The sequence below is a fragment of the Anolis sagrei genome, chromosome 3, assembly GCF_037176765.1.
Source record: "Anolis sagrei isolate rAnoSag1 chromosome 3, rAnoSag1.mat, whole genome shotgun sequence".
Lineage (NCBI taxonomy): Eukaryota > Metazoa > Chordata > Lepidosauria > Squamata > Dactyloidae > Anolis > Anolis sagrei.
Genome location: NC_090023.1, coordinates 45,289,028 through 45,306,157, shown reverse-complemented (window position 1 = coordinate 45,306,157; position 17,130 = coordinate 45,289,028). Strand labels below are relative to the sequence as shown.

Here is a 17,130-nt window from a genome sequence, read left to right as displayed (position 1 = left end):
AATTGCGACAGAGGCGAGAAAGGGAGGGAGGGAAGGAAGGGGGCTTCCCATTGGTCCCCGGGGGCGCGCGCCCTCCAAGTCAATGAGGGGCGGGGTGGAGCGAGCGAGCAAAGAAGGGGGCGTGTCCTCCTCAGACTGGGAAGTCTGCCATTCATTGGAAGGCTTTCTCTCCCGTTCATAAAAAAGGGGGCCGCGCGCTTTTGGGGACCCGTCCCGTGCCAGGCTTTTGTTTTAATGGGGAGTGTGGTTCCTAGGAGACGGGGAACCCGTTCCTTTCCCCGGAGAAGCGAAGGCGGAAGAGGAGCCTCCCCCGAGATGTTGGGACTGTCAGGCTGAGCGGCCTCTTTCCCCGAGTCTTGCCATCCTATGCGCGTTTATCCGGCAGTAAGTCCCACTGGGTCCAAGGGCGCTTACTCCTAGGTAAGTGTGCATAGGATTGCAGAAGACAGGAGGAGAAAGGAGGAGAGGGAAATGAGGAGGGAGAGCGACAGTCCCTCGGATTCCGATTGGCCTCAGGTTACTTCTCCCAGGTGTCCAGCGACAAGGAGCGTGTCCTCAATTCGCCCCGAGGCTGGAGCAGAAGGAAGATGGGCGAGGAGGAGGCAGGCGGGGGTTAGCTCGCATTGAGGGGAATAGAAAGCAAGCTGCAAGGCAGTCCGGTCTGTGACGGAGGCGACATTAGGAGCATCTGCTGGGAAGGAAGAGGGAAATCTCCATGGTGCTTACCCTTGAGGAGGCTGCCACCTGACTTCTATGCAACATGCAAAGAAGGAGGTATGGAGAGACCAGGCAGCTGGGGGGGGGGGGGGGGGGGGAGAGAAGGAAGATGGGAAGAAAGGAAGGGAAGTGGGAGGGAAGAAAGGAAGGAAGGAACGAAAGAAGGAAGGAGAGAAGAAAGGAAAAAAGGAAGGAAAGAAAGAAAGAAAGAGGGAAGGAAGGAAGGGAGGGAGGAGGGAAGGAAAGAAAGAAAGAAAGAAAGAAAGATGGAAGGGAGGAGGGAAGAAAAGAAGAAAGAAACGAAAAAAGGAAGGAAAAAAGAAGGAAGGAAGGGAAAGAAGAAAGGAGGGAAGGAAGGAAAGAAACAAGGAAAGGAGGAGGGAAGGAAAGAAGAAAGGTAAGAAGGAGGGAGGGAAAGAAGGAAGGAAGGAAGGAAAAGAAGGAGGGAAGGAAGGAAAGAAGGGAGGGAGGAAGGGGGAAGAAGGAAAGGAAGGAAGGAAGGAAGGAAAAAGGGAAGGAAGGAGGGAAAGAAGGAAGGAAAAAAGAAGGAAAGGGTGGGAAGGAAGGTAAAATAAGGAAGGAATGAAGGAAGGAAGGAAGGAAGGAAGGAAGGAAGGAGGAAGGCAGACACAAGAGAGAGCTGAGGAGGGAGAGGTTTTTTTATCATGTCAGAAATGACTTGAGAAACTGCAAGTCACTTCTGGTGTGAGAGAATTGGCTGTCTGCAGGGACTTTACCCAGGGGACACCTGGATTTTACCATCCATGGGGAGGCTTCTCTCATGTCCATGGGAGAGAGGTGATACACACACACATCTGTGTATACAGTAAACTTAGTTAACTGGAACTCTCAAGCAATAGGGAAAAATACTGAAGAAATTATTCGTTAAATAAAAATGATTTTTGGCAAAAATGTTGCTTTTAATTATTGTGTTTCAATATTAATGTTGCCAATACAGTGTGAATAGTGTGGTATAATACAGGGCATTAGTGCTATTTTTAATTGCTACTCGCAAGCAACCAGAAATCACATTTATTTGGCATCTACCAATCCCTATGGGTGCTGGTTAACTCAGAGTCTACAGTATTAATACAGATATTCTTCTTGAGGAAACAGAGAGCTCCAGCACATTCATGCTCAACTCTAGCATGAATATGGTTTTTAAATTCTTAAACTGATCTTTCCCCAGGAGTTTTGCCAGCTCTGTGATCCCGTATCTTGCCAGAGGCTTTGACTGACAGCAGAAATGGTATGAGATAGATGGAAGTGTGAGTTGGATCTGATCTAGTTAAGAAGAAGAAAATCATCTTACAGTCACAGCTTCTTACTGATAACTCCTTGATTTTTCTCCCCCTGTTGGGATAATTTCATTTATTTCAAAGCTTTAAGGACCATTATGTAGCTTCATAAGACTGTCCTTTTTTTTGTCTTCTTGTGTTGTTGTACCTGGTGGTTTGCAATGGCTTGCAACACTTTGAAGTCTATGTGAACATCATTAGATCGGTGTTTCTCAGGGCTCTTCTCTATAAAGGTCTGTGTCCAGAGCTGAATAGCCACATGTGCAATTGCTGTGTATGTCTGAGAGGGTTGTGCATGTCTTCTGTTTTAACCACAGAAGACAATTTCCTTTGTAGAGGGAAACATACGTTGTGAAATAGTCCCAGGTGGAGGCAAGACAGTACCAAGTTTGTACCTTCCAAGTAGATTTGGGTTGGTTTGTCCTCTGATATTTTTATTGGAATGACAAAAGCAGAACTGTGTTATTTTCTAAAATAATACTTTGTTGGAGCCCCCGGTGGCACAGTGGGTTAAACCCCTGAGCTACTGAACTTGCTAACTGAAAGATTGCAGGTTTGAATCCAGGGAGCAGCATGAGCTCACACTGTTAGTCCCAGCTTCTGCGAAACTAACAGTTCGAAAACATGTAAATGTAAGTAGATCAATAGGTACCGCTCTGGCAGGAAGGTAACAGCATTCCACGAAGTCATGCTGGCCACATGGCCTTGGAGGTGTCTATGGATAATGCTGGCTCTTCAGCATAGAAATGAAGATGAGCACCAACTCCCAGAGTCAGACACAACTAGATTTAATGTCAAGAGAAAACCTTTACCTTTAACCTATACTTTGTTACAGGGAACCTTCCTTTTTTAAAAAAGAAGTATAATGGATTAATGAGATAATAGACCAAATGCTAGGGCTTATAGAGTTGGAAGAGACCTAATGGGACATCCAGTCCAACTCCCTGCCAAGAAGCAGGAAAGTTGCATTCAAAACCACCCCCAACAGATGGCCAACCTCCAAAGAAGGAGCTTCCACTACACTCCTGGGCAGCTCTCACAATTAGGAAGTTCTTCCTAATGTTCAGGTGGACTCTCCTTTCCTGTAGTTTAAAGCCATCGCTCCACGTCCTTGTCTTCAGGGCAGCAGAAAACTAGCCTGCTCCCTCCTCCCTATGACTTCCCCTCATGCTTCATAAAAGAGTCTAAATGTAGAAAAAATGCCCTTTCTGTGTAAAGCATATGGCACAAATATGTGAAATTGCTGATGTCCAGGAGTAGATGAGTTATATTTATTTATTTATTTATTTACATTATTTCTATCTCGCCGATTTCCGCCCGAAGGCAACTCAGGGCGGTATACACAGTCGGCACAATTCGATGCCAAAACAAAATACATACATTGATAAAGCAATAACATCAAGTGCAATTAAACATAAACAACAGTGCATAATAAACAATTTAAAAAGAAACTATGCCCTCTCGTTCAAATATTCATCCGTTACATTGTCTTGGCCATTCCTGGGTAAATTTCCAACTCTAGTTTGTCTGTTTACTCCGGGGTTCCGAATGCTTGCTTGAAGAGCCAAGTTTTTACTCTTTTTCGGAGAGTCAGGAGGGAAGGGGCTGATCTAATATCCCTAGGGAGGGAGTTCCACAGCTGGGGGGCCACCACAGAGAAGGACCTGTCTCTCGTCCCTGCCAGACGTGCCTGAGAAGCAGGTGGGATCAAGAGCAGGGCCTTCTCTTCCCTTTTGATAAGGTGAATATTCCATTCACCTTATCAAAAACCTTAGCAGAGTAATATTGTGAAATTGCCCTATAATTGTGATGATGAAGGTTAGAGTGATCCTACAGACAACAGTATATCTAGCTCCCCAAAACTGGATGAAAGTGGGATAGAAGTATTTACCTTTCCATACAGTGTATGGGGTGAAAAAGTAGAATAAGGGAATACTGCCTGATTATGCACTTCATCATAATTTATTTTATCCCATATATCTCCCTTTAGGGACTAAAGATAGTTAACAATGATATGACACAATATAATTTCAAAAAGAATGCAAATATATATACATATAAATATAATTATTTTTAAAAAATGTGTCATGAGTATAAAAGTTCAAATACATTAAAATACAATTAAAATTACATTTAAAAACTAGAGAGCCCCCCAAATCTCACCTGACATCCACAACTTTAATTTTATTCCGGGATACTTTTTAGAGAGTGAGCTACAGTCATAGCTTAAAGGCCCATAGGAGATACATGGAAAAATAGAGTGCTTTGTCTTCTTGGTTTACTTTTTTTTTTCAGGCTTTTACAGGTTTGAAAGATTTCAGCAGCCTGATTTATTGGGGGAATGGATTTGTTACCCAAATTCCCAGCTCTTGAGTACCATAATGTATGAGGAGTTGGTCAGACTAGGCCTCCTACCTTTCTCTTATTATTTTCAAGTAGCATCCTCAAAGTCCCATTCTCCTGGAGGGGGAGTAAAGACCATGCTAGGTACACAGCAAATTGCTCCGAGTTTCTTCTTTTCACACAGAAACATTAAAACATTAAATAAACAGATTATTCCTACATACATAATGAACCCCTTGAGTATTCAGAAACCATTACTTTGGCCATAATGGTTCTTGCTACATGATAGCAAATTGCTTTTCTGAATAGCCTATAGGGAAGGGACAAACACATTTGCTGTTTGGTATAATAAGTAACAAAAATTTCATATTTTCTCATCTCTAACAAGAGAAATTCTATTCTCGTTTCAGTGAGTTTGGATCAAGAGTCTTGTTGCATTGTTAAGGTTCATGGGACTGAGAAATTTATTTATTTATTTATTTCTGCTGCTTATACCCCGCCCTTCTCACCCCCGAGGGGGGACTCAAGGCGGCTTACAAAAAGAAGGCACAATTCGATGCCCTTATCCAAATACATACAAATATAAAAACAATTACAATAGTTAAACAATTAACAGATTAAAAACATCAATATATAGCACAATAGCACATCAATAAACAGTCTCATGGTCAGTGTTTCGCGTTCCATAGGTCCAATAGGTTTCTTCATTATTTGCCGATCATTATGGTCTTTCTTTTTAGCTGCCAGAGTTTCCAAAGGCCTGGTCCCACATCCAAGTTTTCAGCTTTTTCCTGAATGAGAGAAGGGAAGTCGCTGATCTGATCTCCCCAGGGAGTGAGTTCCACAGGTGGGGGGCCACTACTGAGAAGGCCCTGCTCCTCGTCTCCACCAGTCTCACTTGTGATAAAGGCGGGGTCGAGAGCAGGGCCTCCCCAGAAGATCTTAGACTCCGAGGTGGGATGTAGAGAGAGATCCGTTCGGACAGATACACTGGGCCGGAACCGTATAGGGTTTTGTAGGTTAAAACCAGCACCTGGAATTGGATCGGCAGCCAGTGGAGCTGGCATAACAGGGGGGTGGTATGCTCCCTGTATGCCACTCCGGTGAGCAATCTGGCTGCCTCCCGTTGGACTAGTTGAAGTTTCCGAGCAGTCTTCAAAGGCAACCCCACGTAGAGTGCGTTGCAGTAATCCAACCGGGATGTGACAAGAGCGTGGACCACCGTGGCCAGATCCGACTTCCCAAGGTACGGGCGCAGCTGGCGCACAAGTTTTAATTGTGCGAAAGCTCTCCCGGCCACCGCTGAGACCTGGGGTTCCAGGCTCAGCGATGAGTCCAGGATCACTCCCAAGCTACGAACCTGCGTCTTCAGGGGGAGTGTAACCCCGTCTAACACAGGCTGTAACCCTATACCCTGTTCGGCCTTACGATTGACCAGTAGGACCTCTGTCTTGTCTGGATTCAATTTCAATTTGTTAGCTCTCATCCAGTCCGACACAGCAGCCAAGCACCGGTTCAAGGACTGGACAGCCTCCTTGGTGACAGGTGAGAAGGAGTGACAGATTTGGACATCATCTGCGTAGAGATAACATCTCATTCCGAAACTCCGAATGATCTCTCCCAACGGCTTCATGTAGATGTTGAATAACATCGGGGACAGAATTGAACCCTGTGGGACTCCACACAACAATGGTTGTGGGGCCAAACAGGTGTCACCCAATAACACCTTCTGAGACCGACCCTCAAGGAAGGATCGAAGCCACTGCAAAGCAGTGCCCCCGAGCCCCATGTCCATGAGGCGTCCCAGAAGGATACCGTGATCGACGGTATCGAAGGCCGCTGAGAGGTCCAGCAGAACTAACAGGGACACACTCCCCCTGTCTAGCTCCCTGCGCAGATCATCTACCAAGGCGACCAAGGCTGTCTCAGTTCCATGTCCCGGCCTAAAGCCAGACTGTGCCGGATGTAGATAATCAGTGTCTACCAGAAACCCCTGGAGTTGTGTTGCCACCACACGTTCCATGACTTTGCCCAAATAGGGGAGATTGGAAACTGGCCGATAGTTGTCGAATTGGGTGGGATCCAGTGATGGTTTCTTCAACAGCGGTTTTATAATAGCTTGTTTTAAGCTCGCTGGAAACTCTCCTTTCTGTAAGGAGGTATTAATCATCACCTTCACCCACCCTGCCAAACCCCCTCTGGCTTCCTTGATCAGCCAGGAAGGGCAGGGGTCTAGGATGCATGTGGTGGGTCACACCTCTCCAAGGATCCTGTCCACATCCTCAAGCTGAACCAATTGAAACGAATCCAACAAAACTGGACAAGCAGATGCTCTCGTGACATCCCCAGAGACTGCCGTTAACATTGCGTCCAAACCCGACCGAATCCGCTCAATTTTATCCGCGAAGAATCGAGCAAATGCTTCACAGCGAGCCACCGAGTTATCAGAGATCTCGCTTTTTGGCGGGTTTAACAGACCTCTGACAACTCGGAAAAGCTCAGCTGGACGATTCTGCGCGGATGCAATATTGGCTGTGATGAATATTTTCTGAGCCGCCGTTATTGCCACACCGTAGGACCTTAAAAAGGCATTCAGATGTGTTTGGGAGAAAGGGAGTTTGTAGAGGAGACAAGAGGAAATACACTTTTCTGGTGGAGGGTTTAGGCCTGTGAGTCCCCAAAATCTTATAACATACTGTAGAGAAGGGAGGATAGGAAACCATACATGGGGTTTCTGAAAAGTGCACCTTTGTCAGAGGAGATAAAATAAGATATTGGCCCCCTCAAAATATGAAATTTATTTTGGCAAATGCATTTTTCTTTGGTTCCCAATTTTCTAGCATTTCAGACAGTAAGACAACAAAACCATTCTTATAATTGTTGTATGTGCATCTCCATGGTCACTTTGCCTTCTCCTTTTTATTTGCATACCTGAACTGTATTTCCGAATGCTCAGCTGAAGTTCCTTTAAAATTGTTAGAAATTTGAGGACTAGAAGAAAAAATTAATTTGGTGAAGCAGAATTCTTTTTTTTGGGGGGGGGGGGGGAGGGCAATGTGGCCTTTTGCCTCTCCAAAGCTATATTTCTGGGTTTCCCACTGAGTTTGTGGAAACAGCTACTTTGCCTGTAGGTGGCCCTGTTCTGCAGCCCAGTTGAAAGGACTGAGACCACCAAGTATGCTATTAGAAGATGTGGTCATGGAACTAAAAAATTAATTAGTGCCATTTTCCTCATACATAAGGGAGAAAATATATTTTTGCAAAGCTAATATAATGCAAGTAAAATTATTTAATAATATATTTTCTTATATAGGGAGGCTAGAATTCATCATTTTTTATGGGGACACCTAAGCAGTCTGAAGTCAACACTGTTTGTTGTATGGCTAACAAGAACACTTGAAAAAGGAGATGTCAAAACACACCATACATTTCTTTCAGGATTAATCTTTCTTATGTTCACTTTACTCGGGCTTTACTAAAATGGAAAATGGAAATACAGGTCCCAAAATGCACACCTTGCTGTCAGTAATGCATAATATAGTATGAGGGAATACATAATGTAGCATAATATAATGAGAGGGATGGGGGCATACATTGAAATCTTGCAGCCTGTTCACCCTGCTTATTTCCTTCTTCTTTAGTCTTGGCATATTCTAACTAATATTCACAGTATGCTACAGGTTGGTCTATCTGAAATGTTTGGGACCAAATATTTTGTAAGAATTTGAAATAGCAGCATTTCTATATAACATGATGAATTTGGGATGGGGGATAGCAAGGAGAGGGGGCTAGTCACACGTGCAGCACTTAGAGGAGGTTTTTTTTTTGTTTGTTTTGTTTTTTGGTGAAGTACTCCTAATGGAAGGGGGAAAGGGGGAAGTGGGAGAACTCCACCTACACAAGGCCTTTGTGAAAAGCAGGCATCCAAAATGCATATAGAGTTGTTAATACTTTTTACACACTTCACAAAAGGTAGCCAGGAAAGGAGGGAAAAATCTTCAGCAGTGGAACTCTCTGCCCCAGAGTGTGGTGGAGGATCCTTCTTTGGAGGCTTTTAGACAGAGGCTGAATGGCCATCTGCCAGGGGTGCTTTGAATGTGATTTTCCTGTTTCTTGGCAGGGGGTTGAACTGGATGGCTCACGAGGTCTCTTCCAACTATGATTCCATGATTCTGTGATTCTATGATTATTTCTATCCTATCTTTGAGGGGGTTTTTCACTTTGTGCTCCCCCTCATGTCTGTTTTCAGGATAGCCGGCTCACTCCGCACTGGCATTGGCCAGGTAGGTGTCCGGGATCGTTTCTATGATGACTATTTAATGCAATTTCAAACTAGTATTGCAGTGGTTTTGCTGTGCAGATGATTACATAGGAAATCCTCTAACCAGGTTGAGACCTGAATGGTAATTACACAAACCATAGAGCACTAATGCACAATAAGGGCTCTCTTTTATGCATTTTCCTGGTTGTTCATTCTCAGGGGCGGCTCGTCCATTATGCGAAGTAAGCGGTCGCAGAACACTTTTTTTGCCAGGGGCGCAGAGGCGCCTCTGTAAATGCCCCTCAACTGTCACTTGAGGAGCGCCCCCTCAGCTCACAACAGCCCTAGCAGTCCGGGGGGAGCCTCTGCTTTCTTGCCTCGCTGCCGGGAGATCCTCTTCCCAAAGGGGCCGGGCCCTTGAGCCTCACCTAGCCCCTCTCGTTCCTGCTCCACCCGGCCACCGGGTGCGCGAGCAGAGCCAGCGCTCAATTGTTCTTCGCGTTCGATCCCTTCCCCATGACCGGCTCCCTTTCCCAATCCCCCGGTGCTCCACCCGTCTCCTCTCCACTCCCCAATCCACGGGTGGGCCAAGGGGTGGAGCTGCCGCCCCTGGCCTGCTTCGGGTCCGGAGGCGTGTCTGAAGACCCCAGTGTGCGCACCAAAAGTCGCCTCTTCTCCTGACTTTCTCTTCAGCCATTGGGACCAAGCGAGAGAGAGAGAGAGAGCCCCTCCGGCTGGAGGTATCTCCCACCTCCGCTCCCTCCTTTGTTTTTGCATCTACCTTCAGGAAAGGTGGGCATCTCCACCTCTCTCTCTCTCTCTCTCTCTCTCTCGGTCCCAATGGCTGAGGAGAAAGTCAGAAGAAGAGGTGACTTTTGGTGCACACGGTCTTCAGGCACGCCTCCGGACCCAAAGCAGGCCAGGCAAGGGAGCAAATGTGGCAAGGTGAACTATTACTGGGATGTATAGTTCACCTACAATCAAAGAGCATTCTGAACACCAATGATGGGATTGAACCAAATATGGCACACAGAACTCCCACGACAATCAGAAAATATATATCAATGATTGGTTGGGGGGGGGGGGCACCAAAATACTGTTTGCTTACCGTTGAAAATTACCTAGGGCTGCCTCTGTTCATTCTCTAGCTGCTGCTGTTCAAACTGCATTGAATGGTCAATGTAGATAGAGCCAGGAATGTCTATTTTTTTTAAGGAGGCTTGTGTAAGTAGAGTTCTTCTCCTCCTTTTCTTTCCCCAATGGGGAAAAAAATACGACAGCAGTAAACATGTGAACCTATCGCTGGAAGTAGGTGGCTGGCAGCCAAAAAATGCATGTGTTGGAGTATTTCAGATTTCCAGATGAGAGAAGTTCAACTTGTAGCTAATAATAAGAAGTTACATAATAAAATGTCTGTAAGTAAAACTAACTGAAGTGTAAATAAGATTTAACACTAGGATTTCAAAATTGCCAATACAAAAATTGATAAAGACTTCTCTTAGAAAAATAATTTCATTTCATAGCAATTCATATATTATCATGTTTCATGTCTTCCAATGGCTACCAAGTTTCTAAATCCCTGGTCTTCCCTATGTCCATTTCCTGTGGATGCATTTTATGTGTTCTATTAATTCTTAACAGGTGAGATTAGGGTCTCTGTGCATGGCTGATGATATTTTCCTAAGGAAGATAGAGAATGGAACACAGGTGCAGGGGTAGCCATTTTGACCTTAAGACAAATTCCAGAGTTCATTTTGTAGTAATACCATGTTGGCCATTGTTTACTCCAGTTCCACTATCTCCATTATTTTCCTCTTTTTTCCATCTATTAGGTGAGAAACCCAGTCTTTAAAGGTTGTATTTATTACTCCAGTTCCACTATCTCCATTATTTTCCTCTTTTTTTCCATCTATTAGGTGAGAAACCCAGTCTTTAAAGGTTGTATTTATTACCGTCTGTAATTTCTGACTGGAGATAAATATTTTCTCATTCTCTTTGTATGTGTCTATATGATTAAACTGGAATCAGGGAAATAAACAATATTATGGAAAAGTGAGGAAGTATAGTGGTCCAACCTTTGTGAAACAAAATGATGTGAACATTGGAAGAGTGAACTGTATGACCTTTTATTTCTAGGAAGGTTTGATCTGGATTAGAATTTGGGGTGTTTAGATATGTGGAATTAAGATATTTTATTTCTAATCCACACAACTGCTCTTTTGGATCTCTAATGTGATGGATGTAGATTTCAAATAATGAGAACAATATGTATGAAAACACAAAACACATAGAGGAAGCTCATATTCTTATTCATTGGATTTGATTCTGAATTAGAACAAGAACTGTCCGTGAAGTCATGGCAACTGCTTTCTAATGTGTGGTGCAATTTTCCAACAGAAATCTGTTTAGGCTGGAACAGAAGGAATGACTTGAAATAGTATCATTCAGATATTTATTTTTTTGTGTTGAGTTGTACTTTAAGACAAATAGAACAGCAGAAGTATGTTGATTCTTAACAACTGCCAGCAGATACTATAAATGTAGTGGGTACTCAAATTATGAATGAACTATGCAATTGATTCAGAGCTTTTACAAATGACACTCTCTATCACTACTACCATTAAGCATCAGATGCTATTTTTGGTCGTGGTGGATTGTGGGTAAAGAGAAATATATACACAAAATATGTTAAACTTATTAAGTCTTTGTCTTTTGTAATATTTCTAAAAATGCATCAGTCAGTTATCAATAAATGATATTTATTGAATACTTGGATAAACCCGTGGTCAGTGGATCACCAGTGATCTGCAAGAACTAAAATATGGACTATTACTACACTAGTCACATGCATTCGGGACTTACCTTGATCCGTTTCGTGTCTCGGCTTTCAGTGGGGGCCCTCATCCATTTTCATCTGAACCTCCAGAAATTGGGAGGTCAGATATTTGTTTTTGGGGCCAAAAGATCAGTTTTCTTTCAGCCCGTTATTGGGGGTGTGGGGGGATTTTACCCTTAGGTCCAAAGCGCCTGGGCCTATGGGTGCAATCTTTGAGCTTATGCACGTGGGCCTGCAGCCAAGTGCTGAGTAAGGCGAAATCATTACTCGGCACTCGGCTGCAGGCCTTGCCAGGCCCGGGTGCATAGGCCCAAAGCACCGGGGTGCCTGCAACTGAGCACCAAGTAAGGATCACTCCTTACTCGATGCTCAGTTGCAGGTCCTGCCAGGCCCCAAGCAATAGATTAAAAAAACCCAGGCTTGGAGCTGGTACCTACTCCCACTTGCCTTTCATACCAATTGCATTTTTGTTCCAGGAGGGGCCTTTTCTGTTTTGTGCCATCCAAATGAGAAGAGCGAAATGGAAACATGAATCAAATGAATGGGACAAATTTTAGGCCTATGACTATACCACACCATTGCAACTAGAGTGACTGGTCTCGCAAAACCCTCTTATCAACATTATTCTAAAATCCCCATAGCAGCAATAAAATAATTACATTTCACTTTCCGAATTATTTTTAAAATGTTACTTTTAGAAATACAAACAAAAGGACGAGCCACTGGAGTTTGTGCTATATGTAACTTATTACTTCCAAGTTCTGGCCGAAACCATGGACTCTTTTGAAATGAAAGGCAGGGGATATTTTTTTAATGAACACATAGTCCAGCCCTTTAACTGCTACTTCCCAGTGGAGTTCAGCACATGCCAATGGTAGCAAATGGTGAAGGAAATGTGGGTCTGTGGTGTATGCTGTGGAAATATATTGGACACGCACAAAAGATCTCTTGGATTTATACAGCATCATTTGTTGTTCAGTTTAGGGTTCTTGCCAAATATTGACTGTGTACTTGGTTATCTCAGTTTGAAAAACTCTCATAAATGAATTAGTTTGTTCTTGATCAAATTGGCTTTGAACTGTCTCATTTTAAATTTCATTTCTACAGGCTTTCTGCTCCCATTGATAGTTATGCTCATAGCAGCAGTGATAGAGCAATATGCAAGACAGATGAACGTTTGTCTTTTCCTGAGCTCAGAAGTCTAAACAAAAGGAATTTCACAGCACAAAGACCTAAGAAAATCATAGTTTTCAAGAACTTTTGGATGCTTACTAGAGAAATTATTCACATGCTTAAATCCTATATACACTTTCAAAATAAGCTTTATGGAATTCAATAGGGCTTGCTTCAGAGGACAGAGATCTCAAATTGGACTTTAAGTGTACATGAATGTGAACTCACTACTACTGAAATGGAAATTACAGTAACAGCATTTTAATACTAAAAAATACTGTTTCAATATTTACTGCATGAGTAAAGCATTAGGAGGCAGTCTTATGCCCACGCACAGAGATGTGATAAATATTATTGCATTTTCCGCTGACAGATCTCCCTCCTTACTGAAAAATGGGATTGTACAAAATAAATTGGCAAAGAGACACTATTCTTCGGTAGTTGTGTAATCCCAACAGATTTCAATGTTTGCTGTTATCTGTCATAAAAGATGATGGGTAATCCATGAAGGATGAATTATGCATCCATAAAAAGTTGGTTAATTTTGTTCAATTGATAGCAGATTAATAAGATGCTGTGCTGACATTTTAAAATCAAATATCTTCTGAGAGCAATGAGAAATATTGATGAGCAGAAAACTTTGTAAGACTCCATTAAAATCCATGCTAAGTCTGCACCCACCCCACAGCCTTAGGATGAGAAGAATTGAAATCAGCTCAAAGGGTATTATTTGCAATAGTAAAATTAAATAGTCTATAAGTAAAATAATAATAATAATAATAATAATAATAAACCTTATTTCTAACCCACCACCATCTCCCCGAAGAGACTTAGGGCAGCTCACAAAGGCATTTCAAGTGCCTTACATAACAAAAATACATAAGCATATAAACATAATTGTAAAAACAACAATCACATATAAAACACCATCTGATAAAATTGTACAATTAGTAAAATGCAGTAAAACCTGCAAATACAGCTAGCTATCAACAGTTAACAAGTCAAAGTGGCAAAGTGAAGCAATCGCTGAATCCTCAATCTGACCCCAGATCACACAAGATCAAATGCTTGTCTAAAAATCCATGTTTTGAACTAGCCCAAAGGCTTGGAAAGTGTAAGCTAACCTAATATCTCTAGGAAGGGTATTCCAGAGCCGGGGGGAGGGGGGCACTACTGAGAAGGCCTTCTCTTTTGTTCCCACCAACCATGCTTGAGATACAGGTGGGACCTAGAGAAGGGCCTCCCCTCCAGATCTAAAAGTCCATGCCAGTTCATAGAAGGAGATGCGGTCTCAAAGTGTATAGGGCTTTATAGTTAATAACCTGCCCTTTTATTGGGTCCTTAAACCTATCAGAAGCCAGTGGAGCTGCTTTAATAGTGGCATGGTATGCTCCCTATAGCTAGCTCCAGTTAGCCCAGTTAAAGAATTCCCTACAGACACCTGTCCTTTATTATCATAGAGATGGCCATTTTACAGTTTATTTACATGTCTTGTTTTATTGCTAAGGAAACTGTATACTCCTTCTGCAACAACCTGAAATACGATATTTTCCATTATATAATAATGTTGCAGAATATTTTTTTTCAAGAAGATCCAAAAATACATACCCATGGTGACATCTTTTTAAAGTACAGATGCAACACACACAAGCGGTAAGTTGATTACTTATGCTGGGCTTTCAATTTTATCTCCAGGATTAAATTTTATTGACTTGCCTATTCAGTTTCATGTATCTAATTATTCTAATTTGGTAGAAGCATTATGAATATGCTGTTGAATTTCATAGGCTAGCACATAAAGAAACCTGTGTTAATGATTACACTACATGGAGTTATTCACTCCAGTAGTTAAGTTTAAGAAGCTGATTGCTGACTGCAAAACAAATGAACAAAAAAAAAACCCAATCTAAAATAGCATTGTAATTAAAAGAGCATGTTTTTTTCTGGATGGGTTTTTTTTGGCCTTCTGTAACCCTTCTGTTTGTTTTTGTGGGCAATAGAATAAGTGTTTGTAAAAGACAAATGTGTTAAATATAAAGATGTTGTGATAAGTGCCACAAAGAGTAGGGAAAATGGGATGGCGGCACTGGCCCTTGTGAACTGGGCCAGTTAAATTAGAACCACCAAAAAGTGTGTTCACGCCACCGCAAAGTGTGTGGCATTCCTCAGCCTCTGATAACAAAGGATAAAATCAGATTAGCCGGATTTACCCTGCCTTAGGGGCTAGAAATCCCTGAGAAACATATCGCTACTCAGTGGTGATTTCTGCCTGATTTGGGTTATGTAGCCCATGTTGATAGACCCTAATTCACCATACTGTGTAACCTTCAGAAAAAATGTAAGAACTGTGTTGATGAGGGGATTGTCCTAAACAAATATTAGACTGAAATATCAAGGACAGATTATCTAGCCATTCCATGGACAGAGCTAATGTAAAACTATTCTTAAAGACACATGCAAGATAATAGACTTTTGTGCAGACCATTTAAATGAATGCTCAAAAACTATTGCCCATAACTAGAAATGGAATAAATATATTCACAAATATTCAAAGCATTGTTGAAAAACATTTATTGAATGTTGACAAACCCTGACAAGAAAAAACCTAGACTCTTTGCAAAGGTGTAGTCTGTAAAAAAAAAATGGCAGGAAATAGCATTACCAGATATAGGCAGTCCCCAAGTTATGAACAAGATAGATTATGTAGGTTTTTTCTTAAGCTGAATTTGTATATAAATTGGAATAGTTACATTTTAAAGTGTCACTCTAGCCAAAAATGTATATATTTTTAGCTTTGGGTAGCATAAGGAAGGATTAACACCCCTATAGTGTTTCTTTTGCTGCCTGTGCCCCTGTTCAGAAGATTTCACCTCACTTTCTGTCTCTATGATAATTGGGTTTTGAAAAAATGCTTGTTGTGGAAACAAGGATTGGTGATAAAGCTTCAGTGGAGCCCCCTTTTCCCCATGATAACTCTTGCAAGAGCGAATCTCCCTTTCTAAGGGTAAGCTTCTATCACTTCATGTTGTCTTACTCTTGTTCTTAACTATGAGACATTTGCAGGTCATATGTTTGTAATCTGGGCACTGCCTGTATATGTATGTGTATGAATGTATACATTGCTCACAAAATAATGTTTACTGTACAAAAATTTCCCATGTGAATTTTGTCCAGAACAAGTCCTGAACTTAAGTGTTTGAAAAGTGAGCAGCTTTTTGAAGACTTTATTTATTGCTTGCTTTAAAAACTAATTTGGTAAAGAATCACTACTCTTACACTTGGGGCATTATTGTGAAGGTAAAACATTAGAGACAGGTATAACATTGCATCAGTATTATTTGTTCAAAACTATTTTTCACTTTCCAGTTTTCAGTACTTTTGGAGTAAAATATAATTTACTAAGAAGTGCCCATAAAGCATTCCATTAAAGAGTAGCCCAAATATATATCTAAAAGGGAAACATAAGAGAGAGGAATGTTGTAGTTAACAGTAATATTCCAAGGGTACATTGCAGTGTAAAGCTGCCATGTGCGTTTATGCTTCAAGTATACCTTTATGAGCTAACATGACATATGCCTATATTATTGGAACTGAACACTAATTGGATGTGTACATACTATCTATCTTTTTAATACTATACAAAATGACTCTAATAGCATTGTGTCCAATGTGAGCACTTACTTATTATTAAATCATGGTAATTCAGCTAATATTCAGATCAAATGTCGGTAATCCTTTGCATTCAGTTTGAAGGCATTTTCATAGAAATTCTTGAAGGCCACATTCCAGTGATGGATTGTACCAAAGAAATGGTACATGTAATTTCCAGCTCTTACTGCTAGCAGGCGAGTCTTATGAAACATATTTCAAACATTTAAAATGAGTGAAGTGTTTAAAAGCTGGGAAAACCAAACATGACAGTGTGCTATTTGGGTATTTGATTAGAAATCCAGGAAGACTGGATTTGTCCCCATTGTTCTTCACCTGTGATTTAGAGCCAAGTCAAATATTCCTGTGTGTTTAGTCCAGTTTGTGGTTATTTCATACTATACAACTATAGCACTATTATTCCATTTTAACTCTCATGATTATCTCATATGAAATATTGGGATTGAGATACTAGAGTAGGGGTGTGCAATTCAGCACAAAGCCATGCCATTTTTCAGTCCTGTTTTTGGCTAACCCCTCATTCTGTTTACCAAAAAATTGCTGAAATTGGGGGAATGGGAGGAAGTGCCATTTTCGTTCAGGAACGAGTCAGCCCATTGGCTACAATGGGGATAATTTAAAGGCTCATTTCTCAGTCATTTTTAGACCTATCTGCACGAGACTATATCAGTTTTATACCACATTTATAACTGCAGGCCTGCCAAGTTTCATAAAAATTCACCAATGTTCAAACTTTTTGGAATATCTTTAGTTTTTACAATAACAGTCTTTAAAATAAGACAAACCACAAGAGAGGGCTCTGGGAATTGTAAGTCACTGGTTGTGTCCATCCT

General features: G+C 41.7%; 1 long non-coding RNA gene across 1 annotated transcript; it reads left to right on the top strand.

The window, feature by feature from the left end:
* The first annotated feature begins 84 nt into the window (after positions 1 to 84).
* On the top strand, positions 85 to 13,372 carry LOC137096710 (uncharacterized). The gene is made up of 4 exons (XR_010909632.1): positions 85 to 420; positions 1,907 to 1,966; positions 8,608 to 8,641; positions 11,017 to 13,372. It is a non-coding gene; the product is annotated as an uncharacterized lncRNA (long non-coding RNA).
* The last annotated feature ends 3,758 nt before the right edge of the window (positions 13,373 to 17,130 follow it).